Source organism: Equus quagga, chromosome 6 (assembly GCF_021613505.1).
Source record: "Equus quagga isolate Etosha38 chromosome 6, UCLA_HA_Equagga_1.0, whole genome shotgun sequence".
Taxonomy (NCBI): Eukaryota; Metazoa; Chordata; class Mammalia; order Perissodactyla; family Equidae; genus Equus; species Equus quagga.
In genome coordinates this window covers 66,081,891-66,108,682 of record NC_060272.1, presented here as the reverse complement: position 1 = coordinate 66,108,682, position 26,792 = coordinate 66,081,891, and the positions used below count along the sequence as shown (strand labels likewise).

The 26,792-nt window shown below is 39.3% G+C and overlaps 1 long non-coding RNA gene across 1 annotated transcript in view; it reads left to right on the top strand.

The window, feature by feature from the left end:
* Positions 1 to 462: 462 nt before the first annotated feature.
* Positions 463 to 26,792, top strand: part of LOC124241093 (uncharacterized) — a 43,583-nt gene continuing 17,253 nt past the window's right edge. The window contains exon 1 of the long non-coding RNA XR_006889098.1: positions 463 to 638. This is a non-coding gene — a long non-coding RNA (uncharacterized LOC124241093). The remainder of the gene's footprint in view (positions 639 to 26,792) is intronic.

Below are 26,792 nucleotides of genomic sequence, written 5' to 3'. Positions count from 1 at the left end.
TCTGGGCGATTAGATACGGTAAGAAGAGGCCAACTCTCCTAGAGGCAGGACAGAGGAAGGAGGGAGAGGCTGTTTATGCATCTGGCATATGTCTTCTCTAGCTCTCTGAGTCCTGGATAGACTCAGTAGTAAACTTCCCAGCCCAGATTTGCAGCATAGCTTCAATGACACTTTTGAAATGAAGATTAAACATTAGGTGGGTAGAGTGCTGTGTAATCATATTTTCCCTCAGGCTGTTCTTTTGTAACTTTAGTTTAATTTGTAGACAAACTGTCTGCTCCAAAATTAAAATAGCAAAATGTCTGTGGAAAAAGCATGTATGTACTAAGCCAATGGTAAGATAGAGCACATGTTGCCCTGGCAATGCCAGCAGGCTCATAGTCTATCGGCTTCACAATTGCCTTGGTGATTTTATCTCATGCCAACTTCTGGCCTTTATCTTTCAGACTTGGAAATGTGATTTTGGCAGCACCAAGATCAGATCCATTTCATGGGAGAAGATTCTCAGAAACCAAATTCAAAACACCGATGATCTAAAGTCAGAATAATAACAATAATTCACAACGAGAAAAGAAAAAAATCTCACATGAGATGGGATACTTGTATTGACATCAATGTTCTTTGCTCCTGGTGGTCAGGTAAGCTGGATAGCAAAATTATAACCAAGGCAAAGCTGCTTGGTAAGAAAGACTCAACGTGAAAGGATGTTGATGGTGGGCTTCTGCAGCCCCAGCAATGCTTAACCAGGGTGGTGGCTATGAGGGTTTCCCTTTTCATCTGTTTGTTAGCTGCACAATTGTTTTATACATTTTTCTATATGCCTAATATTTCACAAAAGCAAATGTTAAAAAGAGAATAGAATACAGTATCTCAAATTGTAAAAAGTATTGTTTATGTATGAAAAAAATGGTAAGGAAATATGTTAACATAGAAACACCATTTCTCTCTGCTGGTATAACTATCTTTCTTAATAATTTTCTTCAGTCAGAGTATTTAAAATTATTGTATGTGTTTTTTTTGAAAGAAATCATTTTGAAATAGTTTAGCTTCATTTGTTCCTATTTGTAAAATCTTATTTAAAAAGGGGAAATGAGTCCAAAATTTTGAACAAAGGAAGAGAATTTTATGAAATTTTTGTGTGCCTTTTTATTTTACAAAAACCCCCCAAATATGTAAAAGATTCATTGAAGCCATGAGGGAAGAAAAAGAATGAGTGTAAGCTTTGTGCTATTCTTCATTGCAGATAACAGTGTGCTAATTTTAGTTCTGTTTACCCAAATCATTCTTTCACATTCATCAGATTTTGTTTTTAAGGCTCACACTATGTCTCACGTCACGAAAACTTTAATGAAGTGAAAGAAAATAATGAAACAGAATGTAGCATTCAAACATCCTTTAAAATGCCAGAGCTTTTCTTTTCAGCTGTTGCAAATTGCCTTAATATCTCAGCGCTTTGGGTAGAAAGAGAATTTACAAATCGAACCTCCCAACTGGCAGCCAACATCTTTGCCTGGTGTGATTTCCATTTTTCCCTGGCTTATATAAACACTAGTTGCATTTATGTACACTTCTTCCTTCAAATAGCACAGTTTTAAGCCTGCAGCTCTAAAAGTGGGAAGGATAAACAAAAGCTAAGAAAGAGATTCTTCTAAGTAGGCTTTGTGTTGGGTTGTGCTCCTGCCTTCTAATTAGTCTGTTTCCCGAAGGTGGAAATGTCAGGGCATTTCTGAGCGCCTCAGGGATTCTGCTTCGCTGCCTCTCAGGTTAGGCAGGCGGCAGACCCCTTACCTGCGGCGAATCCCCTAGACTGAGACAAGCAGCAGCACCAGCTGGTCTCCACTAGGACTCTGACTCTTTTGGAGAACTTCTCTCCTCCTGCTTAGCTCAGCTCTATCTGGAGCAACTTTGGTTCTCAACAACCAGAACATGACTGGTCCAGAGCAAAGAAGCAGGAGAGAGGTATAAGTATCTATGGATGATAAAGAGAATAAGAAAGGGAAAAAAAAAGGAGGTACTGAGGGGTAGTTTATCCCATCCCTGGCTCCCTACCTTCAAGCAACGATTCTTCTAATTCTTCTAATTTTTTTGAGCTGACAACCATCTTACATGAGCGAAAGATATAAGTGCTAACCACAGATGTAGATTTTAATCTTGAAAACCAGGAAAAAAAAGCTTACAACAAAAATAGCCTACACATTTAATGACACACAATGACATTGCACTGTATGGGAATTTGGAATAAATGGTAAGCAGTTCATAAAAGCTACTATAATTTCTGTTACTGTTATAATGCCAAAGTATTTTTATCTTAAGTCTTTTAACTTTGTGAATTCTTTAGCCTCTGCTACCATTATCAATATTGACAATAGTCTCTGAATACCTTATGCCATTTAGTCATCCTATGTGTACGCATACACACGCACTCCACATCACACACACTCCATACCACACATGTACTCCATACTCCACACAGACTCCACACCACACACACCCTCCACATTCCACAATACTCTACACCACATACACACTCCACACCATACACACACTCCATACCACACACAAAATCCACACCACACACCACAAATAATTTCCTTGGTTTCTACTTCGACTCCCACCACATTTCAGGGAATCATCCTGTATCCACACATCCATATTCTGTACTGACCATTATGCTTCCTCTGCTCCGTGTAGGGAACCCTGGAGAAGCTCAATGATTTGGGGAAGTGGAAACACAGGTCATGAGACTGTGGACTCCCTGACTGATCACAGAATGACAGTGTGAGCACCTCACTCAGGAGTGAGAAGAGAAGATTCAGGTGCAGTGAAGGTGCAGGAGAGAGGGCACATTTGAGGAGGTCAAGTAGGGAAGATGGGCATTCAGATCAGGCGAATGAAAAGGCTAGGAGGTTTAAGAGTTTGTCTTGTTCAGACAACGTTATGAGGTGAATTGTGTTTCCCTAAAAAACATATATTGGAGTTCTAACACCCAGTACTTCAGAATATGACCTAATTTGGAGACAGGGTTTTGACAGAGATAATCAAGGTAAGATGTGGTTCTTAGGGTGGGCTCTAATCCCATATGACTGGCATCCTTGCTAAAAGGGGAAATTTAGACACAGAGACAGACACACATGGAAAGGAGATGATATGAAGAGACACAGGAAAAACGTCATGTGAAGACAGAGGCAGAGATTGCAGGTATGCTGCCACAAGCCAAGGAACGTGTGGGGCTACCAGAAGCTAGAAGAGGCAAGGAAGGAGCCTTCCCAAGCCCCTTCAGGGGGACCATGTCCCTGCTGACACCTTGATTGCAGACTTCTGGCCTCCAGATGAACACTATGCTTCTGTTGCTTTAATCCACTCAGTTTGGGGCACTTTGTTACAACAGCCCTGGGAAACTAACACAGATGGCTATAGGTTGTGTTCTGGCGCTGAAGTATAAGATATACAGCATCAAAGTCTTAAGGGCTTTGAATGCCATGCTAAGGACATTATATTTTACTCTACAGATAAAATTGGGTGGGAGAAAAAAACCAAAGCAAATGTTAGGCTCTCAACAGTATTAAAAAGAGGAATAGCATGATCAGATGTGTCCAAAGAGGTATATTTGAAGATGTTCTGGAAAGAGTGCATTCTATAAAATTGAAGTTATCATTAGCATTGACATTTGGGCAACAGATGGTGGGTTTGAAAGGATATGTCACAGTGGAACAGAGTCTGGTCAGGAAGCTTTTGGAAGCCGCCATTCAGGCAGTGAGGAAGTGGCTTCGTGCTAAGGCAGTGGCCGCTAGAGTGCGTAGGAAAAGGCAGTTTTCAGAGACATTCTCTAGGATGATCTAGAGAACTTGGCAACTGGTGGGTGGTTGGTTTTGAAAGAATCTGAATTAAAAACACCCCAAGCAATTTAAATGTCTTGGTTACAGGATAATGATTAACCAGAATAGTGTTCAGAGAAGAAAGAATATGTTTGGAGAACAGATAATGAAATCAATCTTGGGCACGTTGAGTTTGAGGTGCCTGTGGGACATAGTGACATTTAGCTGGCCATTGGAAACTTGAATTTGGGAGAGACTGGAATTCAGACCTTCTTGTTCCTAGTCCAAGACTCTTTCAGTTTATCACAGTGGCTGTAAGAGGAACTGCTGGATTTCTACTCTGTGGTGGGAGGTATCTACTGGAAATCAAGAAGGGTTGGTGTCTAAAAGCAATTGTCAAATAAGAAGGGAGAATTTATTATACTGAAGAGTGAAAAATGATCTTTTATATTCAATAAACACCTTCTTTTAGGCTCCAGTATTACGATAAAAATATTAGTACATTGTGATCCTGTGGCTTTTTAAAGCACATGGATTTCTCCTAAGCATGGATTGCTTTTGGATGTCCATTGTGGGATATGTAAGTACATTTTAAAGTTCTATATTTATTCTTTCTCTCAAATTTGCTTCAGATATGTGAGAAACAAGGGTGAGCAACTAAAAGTAGTTATTTCTGTGAGACAAGAACTAAAACAAATAATAAGGCCAAATACAAGGGTTTTTTGGGTTAAAATAAATTTTTGAACTTGAAAACTGTGAAGACCTATATAAGAACACGAAAAATATTGCTAGGCAAATTCCCAAGTACACTGGATTTACAGAGCTTTTGGAATCACAAGAGGACACCTATTGATATTGGATGCTTTGCTTAAATTCTCATCTGTAAAAAATTTTAAATTCATATCATTCACTTCTGTTATTCATCTAAAAACTAACCATGCTGTGAATCCGGTTTAGCAAGTTGAGTTGTCTGGGATGTAATATAGATCAATGGCATTCCTTAGAAAATCACTAAAAGAATGATACTATTTTACTCTGACTTAACATGTATATAAATAAGCAAATAATGGGTAAAATGTATAACTACTTATAATGTGATTCTCTTTCTTTCCTTTTGCCCTTGTTGACCTGAAGTACCCTTCTACTTGAAGGATGGCTGAGGAAATAGGGAGCCCGTGACATCCAAAATAGGATATTGCAACAAGCAACTAGCCTTGCAAGGTAGATTACTCTCTTGAGGCAGGCTTTTTAAAATTCAATTTGCTCTCCCTTTACATGAACAGCAACAAAGCCTGGAGAATACAGGCTCACAGAATTCCATTTCCATATAGAGATGACATTACTCTGCCTGTGACAGTAAAACCATGAAACTTCTGCTCTGTGGGAGACAGAGAACATGACACAGGGGAAGCAAAACAAAAGGCCACTTGCTTTCCACCAGGAGGAATTGTGGGGCAGATAAAGGGGAAGACCAATCAGACAGGTGCATCTTCTGGTTTTCTATTCTCCAAGTTTTGGCCTCAAAAGAGAGAGGTACATTAATTAAGTGGAGGTAATGTGGAGAGTGGGGGGAGATTTCTTTGATCCCCACTGCTTCCACCCTGTGCCCAGAGCTCACCATAATGGCCATTTAGAATTCTTGGAAGTGATTGCTTTCCATTGGAGCCAAAGTGACTGGGTGGTACTGTAGAGAAGCAAAGGGAATGCCTGAGATTGGGTTTTGCTCATCTGCCTTTGGTTCCTCTGAGACATAAATGGGTCTCAGAGGAGAGTCTGGCTGTTGAGCTTGCCAGAAAGGCTCATCTAGCAGGGGCAAGATGGATAGCCATGGGGTAGAGAGAGTAAACAGCCCACACTGGAGATAAGTGGGAGTCCTAGCTGACTTTAGAGGGTTGTTAGCATCAGTGGGGGCTGAAGTGAGGCTGAGTTAACTAGGTGGTGCTATGGGGCTTACCAAGCGGGTAGAAGATGATGAGCAGTGCCAGGAACAGACTTCTGCTGTGAATGCCAGAGGCAAGCAGCTCCCAGGTGAAAAGGACACTGTCATAGACCAGAGGAGACAGAGGACCACTGAAGGTGATATAATTCACAGCTCTCCCCCGTATGCCCCTACCACATCTTAGGGAACCAAGCTGGGGAAGAGGAAGGCTATCTGAGTGACTAAGCATGTGTGTCCAAGAGAGAGTGAACTTGCTAAAGGAACAGCACAAATGTTCAGACTGGACAAAGTTTAAACTGGACTGGACATTTGTTTCATCCTCCCACATCCTTTCTTTGCCCTGCCTCTAACCACAGAGTTCAAAATAATTACGAGGGAGATCAGATGATCTAAGGACAAAAGTAAGAAGTTAAATTTTCTCCATATGTATGCGTTCTACTTGGTGATATACAATTTACTAATTGTGCAAGTCAAATTTGCATTTCCTCAATAACTAGTGAGGCTGATTGTCTCTTCCCCGTGATTGATTTTGTCTTCCTTTCTTTGCATTGCTTATTCACGTCCTTACCCTTTTCTCTATTGACTCCTGTCTTTTTCTTGCTGGATTGATTCTTTTGTATATTTTGGATAAAAATCTCATATCAGCTTTAGATGTTACAAATACATTTTCTCAACTGGTCTGTTGATTTTTCTTTGATGATCTTTATTTAATAGAAATCTTTAAGGTAGTCAAATGCTTATAGCTTGTATATTCTGTTGTTGTGGCTGTTTAGGAAATCCCTTACCACTCCAAACGTCTAAAGGTATTCTCTCTATTTTTATCTGTTAGCTTAGTAATTGATATTCTGCATTTAGACCTGTGAGCATTTTTGTGGAAGGCTGTTTCTACTCACTATTTCCTTTATTCATCGTGGACAACTTTGCCAGCTCCACAGAGCTCTCTCCCTTATGGCCTGTCTTCTGCACTTCTGCTCTGTCTATTCATTTAATTTATGAATTATGATCCAGTCCATCTACTTATTTTATAGATGAGGAAACCAGCCAGAGAGGCCACATAGCTGTAGGATTACAAGACTCTGGTGAATGTCTTCTTAAATACTTGGTAAGAGAATTCCTTTGCCCAGAAGCAGCTGTTTTGACTTTTTCATATATTTAAAAATATAGATGTAAGATTTGATTTTTCAAGATATTGCAGGTGGGAAACAAATATACTAGAAAAGTAGGCAAGGGTACAAATTAGTATTTATAAAGGGTAACCAAAATAAACTACATTGAAGAGCTATAAAAAAAAAAAGGTTTCTGGGAGCACCCAGGTACCTGTGTCAGAACAAATGAACCTCCGACAGTGTGTGCATACAGTTTGGTCTAAAGCAGTGGTCCTCAACTGGGGGTGATCTTTTCCCCTTCCTCCACTTCCCTACTCTCTGGGATATTTGACATATTCTGGAGACATTTTTTGCTTGTCATAAATAGCAGAGGGCAGTACAGACCATTGTTACTGGCATCTAGTAGGTAGAAACGAAAGATGTTGCTAAACATCCTACAATGAACAGGACATCCCCTCATAACAAAGAATTATCTGTCCCCAAGTGTCAATAGTGCTGTGGTTGAGAAATCCTATTTAAAGAGATCTTTCAGAGCTTGAGGAAGCAGTGACCCAAATAGGTGATATAAAGTAGTAATTGTAAAAGGATGAGGAGAATTGATTTGAAAGTGTCCCTAAATTGGAGGCTGTGTGAACTGACAGAGGTGTCCTTTTTTGGGAGACATAGTCTTATATAGAGGGAGAAATTCCAAGACTGATAACGCCAAATCCTACCTAAAGCAAAATCATATATATATGGTTATTTATGTTAAATACGTCCTTTAGGAATTCTGTAACAGACCACAAAAGATGAGCGGCAGTGGCACTGCCTCCTTTGGAGAAGCCTCAGAATGCTTGCCACACCCACAGTCTTTATGCACATGTTGCTATGCTCTTGTCTTACTCTGTTTGGACTCCCATAACAGAATACCATAGGCTGGGTGGCTTATAAACAACAGCAATTTATCTTTCACAGTTCTAGAGGCTGGAAGTCCAAGATCAGGGTGACAGCATGGTAGAGTGAGGGCCCTCTTCTGCATCATAGACTTCTCATTGCGTCTTCACACGGCAGGCTTTGTTGGGTCTCTTTTATAAGGATATTAATCCTATTCATGAATGCTCCACTCTTATGACCTAATTACCCCACCAAAGGCCCCATCTCCAAATGCTAGCACATTGAGGATTAGGTTTCAACACATGAATTTGCGGGGGTGGGGGAGGGGCACAAACATTCAGATCATAGCACTCTATTCCCCAATAATCTCCTCTCTCCACCCTCCCCATCATTGGCAACTGCTAAATTGTACCAGACATGGTTACATAATTCTATAAGGTTTCTAGCTGTAAGATTCCTAAGAGCCGAAATGTGACCTTTGGCCATTGGTAAATGGCAGCCTAATCAAATCCATCAATGGGAAAATTTGAATTTTTACCTGTAGGGTGAGACTTGACAGCAACTATGCAGAAAGAGGAAGTGGAATCTTTTCTTGTAGATCAAATTAAACTGAAGTGATTAGGGAATGGGTCCAAATCTAAGATCAACCAGGTTCAGTTCCCAAAGGCTCAGACCTGCAGGAGAGCAGAGGCAGAAGTCATGGAACATCATTCCAAGAGCCAAGATGGTACCACTAAGTGGGGGAGAAGAGAACCAAAAGAGAAGTAATAAACAGAGGCCCACAAATGGATTTGGAGCTCTGGGTGAGAAGCACTGCCCTCTGCCTTGTCAACCTGCAAAAACAGTAACCAGTTTAAGAGGCAAAACATTTATTTGGGATCAAAGAAGTGCAATTCGGGAGGCACAAATTCAGGTAGAAACCCAAATAGTGTCCTGCTAGGGAGTAAAAGTCAGGGACTTTTAAAGGCAAAGAAGTAAAGTTGTATTACAAAGAATTTTAATTGGAGTTGGAGGCAGAGAGCTAGTCTTGGCTAAACATTGGTTGACTATTGCTTCTATCTTCAGAAAGTCCACAGTAATTGGGGCTGGCCTGGTGGCATAGCGATTAAGTTCGCATGCTCTGCTTCAGTGGCCCAGGGTTTGCAGGTTTGGATCTCAGGCGCGGACATATGCACCGCTCATCAAGCCGTGCTGTGGCAGGTGTCCCACATATAAAATAGAGGAAGATAGGCAGAGATGTTAGCTCAGGCCTAATTTTCCTCAAAAAAAAAAAAAAGTCCACAATCATCAGTCTCTGTGATTGGGATGTCTATTCTCCCGTTGACTTCTCAAACAATTGTTTGTAAAACATTTGCTATTTTGGCCCAGTGCAAAGGTTTGGCCAAGTCCAAGGTTCAAGACAGCAAGACAGTTTCTCTGGAAAGGCAGCTGTGACTCCATTTTAAAATGGTTCCACCAAAGTCAATTTTGACAGCCTTCTCTTTAGGTCTTCTTGGAGTGGGTGGATAAAGACAGGCTCAGCCAATAAGCAGTAACTGGCTCCCAGGCTGAGATGGGGTTCTCTCTACAGGTGCCTGTGAAACTGACTTTGGCAGCAAACAGGCAGCTGGATGTTTTGGGGCATCTACCTTGCTCCAAAGCCTGTACACTTTCTCCTGGACTGCATTGTGGGAAAATATGTCAGAAAAAAACTGTAGTAACTTTCCACATCCTGGGTGCTGAGGGATAAGAGGTCCCTTATTCAGTGGGTGATATAATTCCTCAGTTTTCATATACATTATTAGAGCTATCAGGTTGTAAAATGTTGCTAACAGTTCTAGAAAGTTGGTGATGACTCTCAACTTTAAATACTAGATGGCATCATTATCATTTACTGAATGTGTCCTATGTGACAGGCATGCTTCTAAATTCTTTCAATGTGTTAACTCTTTTAATCCTGATACTGAACCTGTCAAGTTGGTACTATTTCTTTTCTCTCTATTGTACACATTATGGAACTGAGGTATAAAGAGATTATGCAACTTGCTCATGGTCAGACAGCTAGCAAGCAACAGACTAGGATAGCACCCAGGCAAGTCTATGTTCAGAGCCTCCTGTCTCAGCTCTATTGCCTCCTGGAGGGCAGCATCTTAGTATTTATGCCCATCTAGCCCCATCAGGTACTAGGGGTGTCCACTCCATCTCATGGGGTGCTCAGGTGTGCCTATTTTGGCTTTCAAGTTCAGGGAACAGGGCCTCTCCCCACCACTCCATTAGGGGTTCAGGGGGTGTCCTCAATGGTTGCTGAAGCTCAGCCTATGTGTGGCTCTTCTCCCACAATAACTGGATGAGGTACTTTGTGAAGGTAAGGGGAAGTTCCTACTCAAATGGTGTGACATCTTATCTGGCTGGCTAGGACTATGCTACAAAAAGGCTTTGAGACATTTGAACAGTGACCATGGCAGCAATTCTTGTCTTGGTTACTTGCCAGCACCTCCCAAGTCAACACCCCATTCTTGGAGCTCTCTTAGCTTAGGGGCCCTTGACAATTAGATTCCTTCCTCCATCTGCCTTCCTTCATTCCTTCCCAAGCATTCCCACTTCTGCTTTATCCCTGACTTTGTTTCCCTATTCTTTTTCTTTTCTCTTGTAACGTTGATCTTGAGATCTGATCTGGAAGGTCTGTGATCTTCCATCTAAAATTGCTTCCTAAAACAATTGGAATAGAAAACCCAACTTCTCTCTTTAGGTAGAAAGGATTCTTCTTTAAAAACACAGCATCTGGTTCTTACTCCCTGGATCTGAGGGCAAAGTTTCAAATTTGATTAAGGGGAAGATTGTCTTCCCCTTTAGACAAAATCATGAATTCATGGAATACAATTGAGGTTTCATATTATAAAATAGGTTAGTATTTGTGTTTTGTTATAATTGAGTGATAGAAAGCTACAAAGAATCTTAAACTCCCTTATACCTCATAATAGGATACAATTAAAGCAATTCAAACAGTTCCTATTTCACCATACTCTAAGAAAAAGATGGTGAAGAAGTTCAGGACATGCCATACCCGAATATCCCACTTTGGCATATTGATTATTTTGAACTAAAAGCGTTTGAAAATCAGCAAGTGCAAGATGGGCAGTCTGAACTTCCCCTTTCTTTGTGAAAGCAGGAGATGAAACTACCATGTGAAAGATGCCCTCACTATACTGGGAGGAAAGAAACATTCTTATCATCAGAGACGTGGAGTCAGGTTGGAGAGAAATCTGTACAAGCAGACTTTGTTTAAATAACTCCATCTTCCTTTAGTCTCCCCATGTATTTTGCTTTTCTACAACTGCCACTCTTTGTTCAGCCTGGTATATAAGCACATAGGTCTTGGGTCTTCATTTTTCTTGTGAAGACTCCCATGTATATGTAAAAATTACTAAATAAAATTTACATGCTTTTCTCCTGTTAATGTCTTACGTTAGTTTAATTCTTAGGCCCAGCCGAAGACCGTAAGAAGGTAGAGAAGAAATTTTTCCTCCCCTTAATGGAAGAATCCTGGGTAGCGGAAAGAAGTTTAGAGTCAGATTTGGAATTCCAATCCTGATTCTGCTGCCTGAGATTTATAGCTCTTGGACAAGTAATTTAAAATTTTCTGAGTCTCTGCTTACAGCACTGATTGTGATCAGGTGGTAGTGAGTGCTAGAGTTGTCGGGGGAGGACATGTAGTCCTTGCTCTAATAAATCCTTCCAAATGACAGGGGCTTAATTAGCATATAGCCTCCCCCTGCCCTCAGCACCTCTCGAGGGAAGGAGTGGCTTATGATGGATGGGTTAGAGAGAGGAACTGGCAGGCTTAATTTAAGCCATTCTTCCCACCTCCCATCACCTCGATGACTAGTGAGTAAATCTAATTCCAGGGCTCTACACACCTAGCCATGTTCTCTCACATGGCCTTCGTCAGTAATGAAGTTAATATTTCAATCTCTTTCTGCCTTAACTGTATGCTTTTTAATTGATTCTGATCTTTGGCCAGTCTCTTCAATTCTGAGAGAGAGTTAATATATTTATAAGTGACCGGTCTTTAAAAGTGCTTTACAAATGTTAGTTCTCTGTCTCTCTGCCTTTCAGTTGACTGTTCTAACAGGTCTTACTATCAGTGAATCATGACGTATGTCTAAACCAGTCTTTGCTGCCAGAGCCTGTTTCCTCTTGTTCAGTTTTCAGAGGAAGTAAATCAATGGTGGAAGAACAGCTGGTTGCATTTCTTTGAAGTTTTTAATCAGAAAATTCTCTGGTTTGTTTCACTTGGCTGCTTCCTAGGGCATGACTGTTTAGATTGAATATTTAAATATCTTTCTCAAACCTTCCAACAAAGCTTTGCAACCCAAAGTGTATGAACTTATAAACTAGAAAAGTTAGTGAAGGTGAAAGGTAAACCTTAAAAAGAACTAAATTAAAGATCCCCCAATGTATTTAAACCCCGCCTTTGTACAGACTTAGGAAGTTAGATATATTTGCCCTTGGGGACCATGGTACTAATGACTGCATTCCAGTACACTGAGGGAAAAGCAAATGAGTAACAGTCATTACTGTGTCGCTGGGGCCTTGGTTTCCAGAGTTATTCCTTTGCCATAGTTGAACATTTTTTATTATTCACACTGCTTTAAGTTTTTATCTTAAATGCTTCTGCCTTCTATAATATTAATTCATGCATAGTCTGATTGTCTCTGTTTAGGTCAAGTGAAATGAAGTGATAGGAAAAGCCCAACAATTGAGAATTAAACAGATTTCTTATTTGGATTTATTAGGCTGACTGCAGCTGCTCACATTTATGCTAGTATCCTATTATGTTAGTACCCAGTTTACAGGGGGTTTTTTTTGGAGGAAGATTAGCCCTGAGCAGCTAACATCTGCTGCCAATCCTCCTCTTTTTTATAATTTTTTTTGCTGAGGAAGAGTGGCCTTGAGCTATCATCCATGCCCACCTTCCTCTACTTTATATGTGGAACACCTGCCATAGCATGGCTTGATAAGTGGCACATAGGTCCATGCAAAGAATCCGACCCAGTGAACTCTGGGCCGCCAAAGCAGAGCACACGAACTCAATCACTATGCCACCTGGCTGGCCCTTCCAGTTTACTTTTTGCAGATACGAGCTCAATAAGAAAAGAGCAGAAAAAACAGTCACATAGGGACCCCAAGTGTTAAAAATTTCTATCTTGTAATATTCCCTTCCTCCATTTAGTTTTAACCCCTCCAACCCAGTGTACAGTTTAGAAAATGATATTTCTAAGTGTTTATCTATTTATGTCACTCTCTGGCTTAAAGCTCTTCAGTGACTTCCTGTCTCCCTGAGGGTCAAGTTCGAGTTTGTTAGCTTTGCATACAGAAGTATGCAGTAACTGACTTTCTCTCATCACCACATCTTGCCCCAAACTTTAGATTGTTAAAGTATTTGTGCTTCACTGTGTTAGTTGCGAGGAAGACAAAAACTCCTGATTTCTTTAGTTAGTAGGATTTTTTTGGTGAGGATGTGTGGAAAAGGCCAGAAACTTCTCTGTCTCTTAGTCAATGTTATAGGGAGCAGGGACTGTTGTCCTAGCTCAGCCCAGCTTACTCAACAGCAACTCATAGTCAGCTCCTCTGAAAAGGGCAATCATGGTCTCTCTCTAGGGTCTGCAGTTTGGTCTCAACTTCTCTGTCTATGCTTTTCTTTCTATCTGCTTCTTCTTCCTGCTCTTTTTCTGACTGCTCCTGCCAGGGTCTCTCTGTCTTCCTCTGTGATTTTCTGCACGTGACCAGCAGAAAGAGCAGTGTAGGAGTGGTAAAGGGGCATCCTCTCCTAGGAGACTCAGAGAAGGGCCTTCCCCAAAAGACCTCTGCATTTGGTTGCTTGATAATGGGACTCACAGGAGAAGACTGATGAGCTCCCTGCCAAGTACTAGGCCATGGGGGTCCTAATGAGCAGCTCTGCTAGGGTTCACATGATGCTGTCTCTGTGACTGACACAGGTGCCATTCTCTCCTTCCCTCCTAGTGAGTCTGGGGATGAATCAGAGAGCCCCAATAACCTTTACTCAGAACTCTTAGCCTGAGCTTTAAAAATAAACAGGAGTAAGAGTTAGGCTGAGGCCCCCTGACCCTAGGAGCAACTGGAGTTCCTATGCCAAGGTCAGGGTTCAGTGGGGAGGTGAGGGAAAATTGTCTCTCTTGGCTCTGTCAGATGCTGAATCACGGGGGACTGTGATCCCCACAGTCCTTCACACCAAGGTGATGGAGAAACAGATTATATTCTCTGTTTTTAGCCTGAAGCCACCTCGCTGAGACCCTTGCTTAGGCCTGGTTATGCATGATTACTTTTGGGTCCCTGCAAACCTCCATTCCTATGGCCTCCACTGCTGAACGTGTTATTGGTGTAGATGTGCTATCTATGTGCACTCAGGCTCACCTTTAACCCCAACCCCTTCCAGGAATTGCTTCAATTAGGGCCATCTTAGTGGAGTTTGGAAGACCCTGAACCTACCTGACTACCAGTGCCTCAAGCCATTATCTCCCCAAAACAATATCAGCTGCCTGGGGGAGAAAAAGAAATGATGACCCTCATTGCCAAGCTTCAGGAAGCCAAAGTGAAACTATCTCTTCATTTAATAGTTCTGTCTGGCCTGTGTGCAAGGTCTTGGGTAGCTGGAGAATCACCATTGAGGTGGCTCAATACCACAATGCTGCCCTTGGCACTGGTGGACCTGACATTGTGACTGTCACAGAGGCTATTGTCCAAGCCAAGGGAACTTGGTATGTGGCAATTGATATCTCAAATACATTTTTCAGCATAACTCTCTACCTGGATCACTTTGCCTTTTTTTGGAGTGAGTTGCAATATACCTTTAATGTCCTTCCACGAGGCTACCTAAATTCCTTGGCTACCTGCAATGAATGGGTGTGCTGTGATGTGGAAAAAGTCCCACTTCCTAAGGGATCCCTGGCCTTTTGCTATATTGGCCGACTGGGGGCATGGATGAGGGCACTGCCCAATAAGGACTGGACACCCTGTTGACCCACGTGTGTAACACAGCTGGGCTATTAACACACACAAAATATAAGAATCTAGTACCCAAGTGAAATTCCTAGGGGTAATCTGAGAAGGGGCACAGTATCTCATTCCAGAGGAGACCATTTGAAGCTTTTGGCAATAAAAAAGAGGCCCAGTGATTGGAGGGCCTATTTGGCTGCTGGAGCTCTCACATACCTCATGGGAGATCTTGATACACCTTTCTAGATTATATTGTGCCTCTTATCTGGTCCAGAGGATTTTGCTGGATCCTGACTGCAGTTGATGCCTTTTAGGTGTTTGGCCTTTCCATTCCAATATGTTCCACTCACTCCAGCCACACTTTCCATGCCCTACAAGACTGCATTTGTTTTCTGTTTGGGTTCTTTGAGCACATTGCCTTTGATAATGGCTCTGAATTTTGGCCCAAGCTACACATCAGTGGGCCCAATCATGGCATATGGTGGACTCTCCATGCTCCATAAAACTCCCAAGCTGCAGAGATGTTTGAGCATTTTAATGGATAATTAAATGACAGGCTTAAGTGGTTGATGGATGGGAACAAGATATCCCCTGCCCGGATTATATATCTCATGCAAACAGTCTGGGGTCTCAATGTAGCAATTTCCAGAAAAGGTACTTCTAATTTGCATTGCATGTTTGGTCAGGCCATTCACCCCTTTTCTTCACTTGTACACCTTTCTTTTATAATTTGAAACCTCATTCTCCATGGGGAAGCCTACAAGGGGCTTCCACCCACTTCAACTCTTTCTTGAAGAAATCAGGATGGCTATTAAACGGCAAGGGTTGGAAGGTGGTAACTTCCTTCTTCATTTATTTCTTGGGTGCAGAGATTTGTTATTTCCTACAAGTAATTAAAAAATAATGACCATCAATTTAAGGTCTTGAGTTCAATTTTTTTTAAAGTACCCCTTCTCTTTGCTCTGAGTAGCCGCATGGGATGGATATCAGTATATAAAATAGAAATTTTTACTGAACCACAAGAGAATCCAAGCCAGAAGATTTGAGTTCACTTCCCTAGGAGTTGGGTCAAGGGTGCTATTCTTGCCTCTGGTACAGGACAGACTGCCCACTTGACAGCTGATAGGAAGGAGTTACCCCAACTGGTAGAACGTGAACTCCTTAGGATCCAAGATATCCCAGATATGGTGGAGGGAATGGAAAGGGATGGATATCTAACCTCTCTTCTCTTTCTCACAGGGTAGCATGTGTGACTCCTGATTCACCAGATTCATTGATAATGCATATCTTAGGCAGTTGCCACTGTTCTGAGTTTGATGAATTGTTGGATATGTCACCCACCCCCTGATCTTACAGATAAACATCTGATTGCTGTACTACTGAATACCACAAATGGACATTTCTTTAAGTGTGGACATTTGTGGTACCTTAAGTACTCAACATTATTAATCTAGATCTGATACATTGCTGCACTTGGACCCTGACACTGCAGAGTGAAATGCCTCCCTAAACGTCAACTCTCTCCTGTCAAAGTTGGGGGCAACTGGAACATTTGTAGAAGCTATTTTGTAAAGGCCATTGTAAGGCTATTTTGGACATGACGATGGGGCCCTCTCCTCCCCTACACTCACCTCCATCATTACTCGGGGAAGTTGCCAGGTAATATTATTGACTCTCTGCTCCTGTGTATGCTCTGGGCAGTTATTCCCACTGTCCATGGCATCCAATTGAAAAAGGTCGCACAAAACCTGCCCTTGGTTTTGCTGATTTTTTTTATTGTTTCTCTATTCTCTATTTCATTTATTTCCACTCTTATCTTTATCATGTCTTGCTTTCTGCTTTCTTTGAGTTTAGTTTTCTCTTCTTTTTATATATTTTTTGAGGTGGAATGTTCGGTTATTGATTTAAGATCTTTTATATTTTTTGCGATGAGATCTTTACTTTCTAAATATTTTTAAAGCTAAAATTTCTCTCTAAATATTGCTTTAGCTGCATCCTGTAAGTTTGGTATGCTATGTTTTATATTCATTCATCTTAAAGTATTTTCTAATTTTAAGTCATATTTTTGATTTCTTCTTGTGATTCTTTTCCTTATAGTTTCTTCTTTGATGCATTTATTGACCTAGTATGTTGCTTAATTTCTACGTATTTGTAGATTTCCCAAATTTCTTTCTATTATTGATTTCTAATTCCATTCCATAGTAATTGGAGACCATATGTTGTATAATTTTAAGTTTGGTAAGAGTGTTGTATGGCCTAGGATAAGGCGTATCCGGGGAATGTTTCATGTGCACTTTAAGAAGAATATGTATTCTATTGTTTTTGGGTGGAGTATTCTATAGATGTCTGTTAGGTCTAATTGGATTATAGTGTTATTTAAGTCTTCTATTTCTTTTTTGATTTTCTGTCTAATTGTTCTATCCATTATTGAAAGTGGGGTATTGAAGCCTCCAACTATTATTGTTGAATTGTCTGTTTTTTTCCTTCAATTCTATCAATTTTTCATCATGTATTTTGGGATCTCTGTTGTTAGGCACATATATGTATATAATTGTGATGCTTCTCCAATGGGTTGTTCTTTTTGTATCATTATAAAATATTCTTCTTTGCCTCAACTAACAATTTTTGTCTTAAAATCCACTTTGTATTCTATGAATATAGCCATTTCTTTTCTATTTTGGTTATTGTCTGCATGGTTCAACTTTGCCCATCCTTTTAATTTCAATCTATTTGTATCTTCAAATCTAAATCTTTTATAGACTGCATATAGCTGGATCATTTATTTTTATCTATTTGTCAATCTCTGCTTGGATTGGAGTGTTTAATTTAAATGTAATTACCGATAACGTCTATGTCAGCCATTTTGCCATTTGTCTTTCTAATATGTCTATGTCTTTGTTTCTCTATTGCTCCATTAATACCTTCTTTTGTGTTATATAGATATTTTCTATTGTATCACGTTAATTTCTTCTACTATTTCCCCCTGCCTCCAGGGATAACAATTAACATCGTAATTTATGTCAATCTACTTTGGAGTAATACTAACTTAATTTCAATAGTATACACAAACTTTGATCATATATAGCTTCATTTCCTCCCCACTTCTTTGTGCTATTATTATCATAAAAGTAGATTTCTACACATTACAAGTCCATCAGTATGGTTTTATAATTATTGCTTTATGCAGTTGTCTTTTAAATCAGGAGAAGAAAAGAACTGCAAGTGAAAATATATTTATACTGTATTTTGTGTTTACCTATGTAATTAACTTTACAGTGTTCCTTATTTTTTGGAAAGATTCCAGTTTCTGTCTAGTATCCTTTTATTTCATCGTGAAGGACTTCTTATACTATTTCTTATAAGGCTGAAAATTCTCTCAGATTTTGTTAATCTGCAAATGTCTTAATCTCTTCTTTGTTTTTGGAGGATTATTTTGCTGGATATTGCATTCTTGGTTAGCGGTCTTTCAGCACTTTGAATATGCCATCCCACTGCTGCCTGGCCTTGATCATTTCTGCTGAGCAATCAGCTATAAATCTTAATGATGATTCTGTATATATGGTGAGTCACCACTCTTGCTGCTTTGAAAGTTCTCTCTTTGTCCTTTTACAATTTCATTCGATATATCTGGGCATGGATGTCTTTGAGTTTATTCTACTTATAGTTCATTGAGGTATGTGAATGTGCAGGTTAATGTCTGTTATCAAATTTGGAAAATTTTGACTATTATTTCTTCAAATATTCTTTTTGTCTCTTTTTTCTTTTCTCTTTTTTTGGGGGACTCCTGTTATGTATATGTTGGTCTGACTGTTGGTGTCCCACTAGTCTCTGAGGTTCTTTTCATTAATGTCCTGCATAATGACATTTTGGTCAATGAGGAGTGCCTGTATGACAGTGGTCCCATAAGATTATAATGGAGCTGAAAAATTCCTATCATCTAGTGACATTGTAGCTATCATAACATATCACAATGTATTACTAGCATGGTTGTGGTGATGCTGGTGTAAACAAACCTACTGTGCTACCAGTCATATAAAAGTATATAACACATACAATTATGTATAGTACCCAATACTTGATAATGGTAATAAATGGTTATTGGTTTGTGTATTTACTATACTAGATTTTTTATTATTTTATAATGTACTCTTGCTACTTATGAAAAAAAGTTTATTGTAAAGCAGTGTATCATGTTACACTGGCAGAAGACTCATACATCTTGGGTTCTCTGGCTCTGTTTATTGTATCGTTTTCCCTTGCGCTTGATTAAATCTCATGTTGTTTTGTTCATCATGGCCCCGAAGCATACAAAATCTACTGCTAATGTTGCCAGTAAGAGGCCACATTGAGTGATTGAACTGGAAACAAAATTAAAAATGATTAAGGACTATGAAGGTAGAAAATTAGTGATAATTCCTGCTTGCCAGTCAGGCATGTCCCATTCCACCATAGCTATCATTGCAAAGAATTCATGCAATGATGAAATCGCCTAATGATGCATTTCTCAGAACATAACCCCATTGTTAAACGACACATGTCTGTATTGTTTATTTTTAAAATTTCTATTCCTCATTCTGGATAATCAATTGGCATATCTTTAAATTCATTGATTCTCTCTTCTGCCAGCTCAAATTCACTGCTGAGTTTCTCTAGTGAATTTATCAATTCAATTATTGTACTTTATAATTTCAGAATTTATTTTTCTTTATTTAATAATTTATATATTTTTATTGCTATTCTTTATTAAGTGAGATATTATTTCTCATACTTTCATTTAATTCTTTAGACATAGTTTTCTTTCTTTCTGTAATAATTGATTTAAAGTCATTATTTAGTAAATCTAATATCTGAGCTTCCTTAGGAATGGTTTCTATTTTTTCCTGTGTATGGATATACTTTCCTGTTTTTTGCATCTCTTGTAATTTTTTGTTGTTGAAAATGTGGCATTTAAAATAACATAATATGGCAACTTTGGAGCTCACATCCCCCTTTTGGGGTTTGTTGTTACTGCTATTTATTGTTGTAGTTGCTGTTGCTGCTTGTTTCTTTGTTTAGTGACTTTCCTGAACAAATTACCTTTGCCATATGTGGCCACTGAAATATCTGCTTGCTTAGCTTTGTGGTCAGTGCATGATTGGGTAGAGATATCCTTAAATGCCTTGAGCCAATCCATTTCCCAGCCTTTGATGAAGGACTCTGGGTGGAAGTTGGGGCATGCCTTCAATATTCCAGTAGTTTACAACTTTGCCTAGCTTTTATTTCTTGCTTGTGCAGAGGCTTGAGGTCAGCCTAAGGTGAGAGATTAGGGCCTTTCCAGGGATTTTCTGGTCATGCCACACCCCCACTGACCTCTGTTCTTTTATGTGATGGTCAGTCATGTGCAGCCATAAGAGGGGACACAGGAGAGTCTCAGGAAAATAAGTTTATTGCATTAACAGGTTCTATAAACAAGAGGGCTGGCACACCACACAGCTCCATGGGAGGAACACCAGGTTTTGGTCAGGAGACAGAAGACAGGAGCAAGGGGAAAGTCTAGACCAGAACATTTTTTGGGATTTCCTCAGGAAGGCAAGACAGGGCAGGGTAACCAGGTTAGGATTGACTAGTTTAAATAATTCCAGTGGACTTTGGGCTATAGAGACGGTTTCTAGCTGCTGATACCTGGCCCTGGGGTGATTAAGGCAGAGGAATATTGCCGCCTGAACTGTACAGGCCAGACAGAGGATGTATGGCTCTAGACTGGTTAGTTTGCATATCAAAGGCATGGTCGTCCCTGAATCCTTTGCTATCTATCTCTAAGAATTGGCTAGTCCCATGAGGGGCAGGGCCCAGCAGAAAGAGTCTTAAGATATCAAAATATCGTAATATACAGAAAATTAAAAGCATAAAAAATACACTCCACATATTTGTATGGCCTTCTTAATTCCCAGATAATGTTGGAACTTTTCATAGCCTACTGTAGACATCTATGATGTCTCTTAAATCATACGCTTTAGATCATTACTTATTTCACTATGTTTAAGGTTAGGCCTATGTAAAATGTCTCTCTCTATTAACTTAGAGTATAACTTGGTCTTTCCAAATAGAAAACCAGAAATATTTTTAGAAATGAATAAATCAACAATTCAAAGTATTGCATTAGCCGAATTCAAATGAAAACTTCTCTAGCAAGCCGCATCATGGGATGCCAATGAAAGCAACAGGAAGGAAGTACCAAGCTGTTTGAGAGGATCTCAGGCATATTTGGAATTGCTTGGCATTGGCATTTGTTTCTAATCACTCTAGGAAGTGGTGTGGTGGAAAATAAATCTGAAAGGAAGTGTGCCAGAACAGCCAAAGGAGCTTCTGGGAACAATCAAAGCAGGCTATATCACACGGTTCTCATACACTTCAGGACACTCTGTACTGCTTCTCTAAGCCGTCAAGTCATGAAACAGGGGGCCTGCTTCCTTCCACTTCAGATTTTATGTTGGTTTGGATCCATAGATTATCTCCACCAGTATTTAAAATGCCTCATGTGCAATGCCTGCCAGGAAGTGATTATCACTCGGTTATCCTGTAACTGTGCAGTGTCAAAAGGAAAATTCTCTAATTTTGGTAGAAATTCTAAGGCTTGGGTTTGATGAAGGACACGTACTCAATGATTTGAGGGGGGAAAAAGACTATTTAATGATATACTAGTCATAAAGCTGTTGGTCCTTTAATTTGTTCGATGAAAAGATGCCTTGAAGATTAAACAAATACTTTAAAATTGCTTTTAGAAGAACTGTTATGATATCAAGTAGATTAGTTTAATTTACCTAATAGTATGATTCGGAGTTGCACAGCTTTTTTTACTTTTGTCCACAAAATCCACTCTTCTAAAAATTATAATTGTCTTGATTTTTACGTACTGATAGTGTCTGCTGTGTAGCAGAATGAAATTAGTCTGGGTCATATTTGGTTCAAAATAGCACTTTATCTCTTCTTTCCCATGACTTCTTGAACAAATTACTTAATCTTCTGAGTGTCAGTTTTTTTTCTTGTAATGTGGTTGTTTTAAGGACTAAATTATATTAAATTAAATCATTTGTCAAAGTATTAGCTTAGTTGGTAACACACAATGGGAACTTGATAAAAGGTGTTTTAAATCTGAACCTAATCTCCATCGCTCCTCCCTCCTCAATCCAAGGATCATCTAAATGGCAGTGGAAGTCTTTTTCTAAATCACCTTTGTAATTGCAGGCTTACTAAATGGCCTTATTTACCACCAATTGTTGTTTAGGAAGTATACTTCTTTGTCCAGCCCTTTGGAGAAGTAAGAAGAGTAGAAATGAACATACGTCCACTGTATACTAAGTTTTGGGAGTTAGGAAGACAAATCTTTATTGGTACCTAACTTGTATTGTTGGCAGCATGGTAGATCGTTCCATAGTCTGCAACGTGATTGGCCCAGTGCCAGGCTCCTTGCACATTGCTGATGGCAGAGGAACCTCCTTTCCACAGGCTCCATCTTTCCACATGGAAGGAGTGCCATGAGAGTAAAACTGGTATTTTATCCCACCCTCTCCCTCAGTGCCCCCAAGGTGACTAGTGAGTTTAGAGAGAGGAATTTTGCATACATAACCTAATTCTTTCTTTTGCTCTGGATTTGCCTACAGAGAGGAGACATTCTGTTATGACCTTGCATTGCAGGCTCTGCCTCTGTGGGGAGGTCTCAGCCCTCAGCACTGCCTGTGGCTGGGTGGTAACCCTGTTTAATTTAGGGATCCAGTATTAGGAAGCTCATGATCACTGAATACCTAAGCCACATCCCCAGTTCATTAGTAATAAAATTGATACTTTGTTTTCTTCCTGCCTAAGTCCTGTTTCTATCTCTCAATCATTTCTGAGGTTGGGAAGAGAAAAGATGATTTCATTTATTAACTTTCTAGAACTCCAGCATACTTTTAACCCACATGTCTGCTGATGTGCTAGCCTCTATCTGTAAAACAGAAGGATCTCAATCTATCACCTTCATTGTATCCCCAAGTTATTTCCATATATTTCCAAGATGGTGCTTCAAAATGTCCACATTCTAGATGTAGTTGTCACGGGGTGTCGCTTGTCACTTTGTATTCTTAATGCTCTAGCTCCTAAGTATATAGAATTACCGCCTGAGAAGGCGTATTATTGCCACTTCATATCATGGGAACACTAGTTTACTCCAAGAAAAATATCTCCAGATGCTCCTCACGCTACAGCCCTTGAGTTACCAAAGCATTGTAGGGTTTTGGGCAGTAGTGGGAAGAATGGCCTCTTCCTCAATTCTATGCCTCAAACTTTTAAAAAATTGAAGTCCCAGAGAACCTCTTCTTGGATTCAGTATCTTACAGAATCTTTCACCAAAAGAGTTTAATCTTTTTTGGATCCCAATCCACTAATCATAGAGGCTTAAACATGGAACAAAAGGTCTATTTGGAACAGACACCATAGCATCCTTGCCATCCTTCTCCTATCTTAGTATTAGACTCCAACAACAAACTCCCCTCTCCTATTTTACTTACAAAACAGAAGCTCCCATGCATATAACTTACTGAAAATGGGTAACGGGGGTGTGGGTGCTGAAGTGAGGGTTGAGGGACGCTGGCCTGGTGATGTAACAAATGAGTTCCATTTTACCCGTGTTAAACCATAGATTATGTATTTTTTGTTGTTTCTTTTTAGTGTTCCTCTAAATGCTATTAGATGTTTACTACTATTATATAGAGGAGCAATATCACTATAACTTTATATATATTTTTATTAATGGATACAAAGAAGCATGTCAGTAATTTGATTTTCTATATTTACTCTTTCTTAGCTTGTGTATTTCCATGAAAATTGTCCTATTAAAATGATAACATGTATTTCCTTAACAGATACTTGATTAGAGAACCACAAAGCACATTCTTACTCTCCCAGGTACAGGTGTTGGGGGCAGCCCAAGCCTCAGATGTTGAGCTCCAGAAAGAATCAGAGACGTAACATTGCCTCCTCTTTTTCCAATTGGCTGACTTCCTTTAATTCATAAAATTGGTCTCCTGTGAGTCTGAGAACTTGTTTCAAGGTGGAGTGTGTATGCACATGGGAATTAAGGGTGGGAGACAGGAGCAGAGCAATGAAGACATAATGTGACATAAATGGAAACTAGTTTCTAATCCTTGAGTTTTTCTTATCTACAAAAAATAGCTAAAATCGCCATTACAAATTAACCTTACCTCAACCCTCAGCTGCATAAGAATAAAGTAATTTTCAAGTAAAATGAAAAACATAAGAGAGAAAAATCTCACCCTAAAGCATGTCCACATTTTCCAATAGATTTTACGAGGGCAACTAAAAGTAGTCTTTTGCAATTGCTTCCACATTTTACGTTGAAAATATGCTGGAAAACAAAATTACTAGAAATAAAAAATACACTAATATGTACTTTAACACATATATAAATAAAACTTCATGGGTCTAACATTTATTTAGCCTTCTCCCATTTTTGGGGGGCCTTGATTTCAGTAGGGACAGTGAAAAGCCCATAGAAATAGAAGTCAGAATATCTCCAGTATTGGAGAGGGGGGAAAAGGCAAACAGCAGTTGATAAATAGGGTTTTGAAGTGATTCTCCCATAAAGTGTCATAAACCAAGTTAGAAATATATCAACACACTATTGATTTTTATTCAGCTGATGTTTGAACTAGTAAATAGGAATTAAATCCCTATTATGAGCAAGTTATTCTGCTGAGCACCATGGTAGATACAAAGATGTTAAAAAGCAGTCCATGTCTGTAAGAAGATCACAATGTAGAACAGATTGTCATGAGTGAGCAGTAAAGATATGCATGTAAGCTGTATTCTATTCTATTATAGACGTATAAGAGTTATTTCAAAGTAGCACATTAGAAATGACAAATAAATAGTGAAGATAACAAGTGCTTAAGAGGAGATTTAAGGAAGAAAGACACCACTGCTTTTTAGAGTGAGTTAAGATAATTCTAATAAGAGCCAACATTATTCAGTACTTAATATGTGCCAGGTAATGTTCTAAGGACTTTACAAGTGTTAACTCATTTTATCCATATGATAACCCTAGAAGGTGGAAGCAATTGTTATCATTCCATTTTGCACATGAGAAAATTGAGGCCAGAGAGGTTGAATAACTTGCCTAACGTAGTGGAGGAGATAGAATTTGAACTCCACTGCCTCGATCCAGATTCTGTGTCCTTCATTATGGCTCAAGACTCTGTATGAGGGAGTTTGGTTGCTGATCCTTCAAATTCATGTGACCTGGATACATACAAGCAGCTTGCTTCTAAAACAACTATGAATATGAAATGCATAGGACAAGTCATACATTATCTAAATTGGTTTTAAATATACATTTCTTTTAAAATCAATGGCCAACCAGGGTCATTTGGTCATTTATGACTATTGCCCCCTTCCTTTTCCCTTTATAGTTAAGAGCTTTTAGGGGATAGTGAGACCTTAAGAACATCTCAACAACAAAAGATAATCATGAAATTGTTAAACTTGAGACAAGAAAAAAAAATTTGCTTTTCCTGAGAGGGAAGGGTAAGAAAATGAGAAGAAAATGAGGTCAGTGAGAAGCAAGAGCATCTAGCAGGCAGGTGAGGGGTTGGAGACTAGATGAGGCGCAGGCTAGAGAAGGGACCAAGAAAAGATTCCCCAAATCCCATTCTTGTCAGACAAATTTTGAGAAAAAGGGGCATCTGAAAGATGAATCTTAAAATTTGAGCTATGCACATCCTTCTAATCTTCTGAAATCGTTAAGAAAATTTCGATTTGCTCATAACGACCTGTGCGAGTATGATTTATAAAAACGTAATATTTGTTTTAATTTTTTTGAAACCAGTAAAAGATGTGAGTTCACAATTTGGTTGACACAGTGACCGCTGAGACAGCACATGTGGAAGTAGAAGATGAAGTCAGAAGGGAATCGTGGGAATGTTTAACGCTCCCACAGGCCGTGGGAATTGGGAGTTCACGTCTCATTCACATCTAATAGGGCAGGAAAGTTGCCAGTAATGTCAACTGACACAGTTGGCACAGTTACAAGAGATTATCAGTTGAGGTTGGTTAATGATTCTCTTTTCAGTTACAATCAATTTTCAGATTGTGAGTTTTATTCCCAGATCTTTTTTTGCAGCGCCTGTCAGAACCTCTGTTTTAGCATTGTTTAGTACTAATGATAAAGTGGTTCTCATTTTCTAGTGAATTCCTCAGAGGTTGAAATGATCACTTTTGTGTCCCAGTTCTCCTTTCTCTATCAAAAAATTTCTCTCACAGTTCTAGTTGGAATTGCTAAGTATCTTTTCATGCTCTGTAAGTATCCTTTTAAATCATGTATCTTCTTTTATCATCTCACCAAGAGGAAGGCGTTCTGAGCAGCCTCATCTCTTTCTGTCATGAATTCAGAGCAGCTGTGGTCAAGAGGAAAAAGCTTTGTGATGAGGATCAGAGGCTCAGATTCAGGTTCTGGCTTCAGTCTCTGCATCTACAAAATAGTGGTCTGAACACCTCTTCTGCTGAGGATTAAACAAAATAAAGTAGGCTGGTACTTTGTAAACCATAAGCGGCCATGTAAGTTTTAGGAATTATTATAAAAGAAAAAGATAAAAATATTTCAGTCAAACATTTTCTGGATTGAACACAATAACCTCTCTCTTCCGTCTTAAACCTTTTGCCATTGGAAAATGGATATTGGGGGAAATCTTAGCTTCTTGGCAAGTGAATTGACTTGGGGTGCAGTCTTTCATTCACCCTTCTTTGCCACTTGTGAGAAGGATTGGAATCTTTGAGTTTTTGCTGAGATGACTGAAAAAATAGAGTTGCAAAGTGGGATGAGGTAGAATTTCGAGAAAGCATGGAGAAACACAGCAGAAGATAAGTGATCTTTTCTAGAGTTATCAGCTTGTTCTTTGCACAATGAAATGTAAATAAACTGTCATCTTATTTAAATGAATGTGAATATGTTTATTTGTAAAAACTATGCTTATTTATAATTATTATTATTAAGTTACAAGAATTGATCTATCAGGAAATATGTATCTTTTT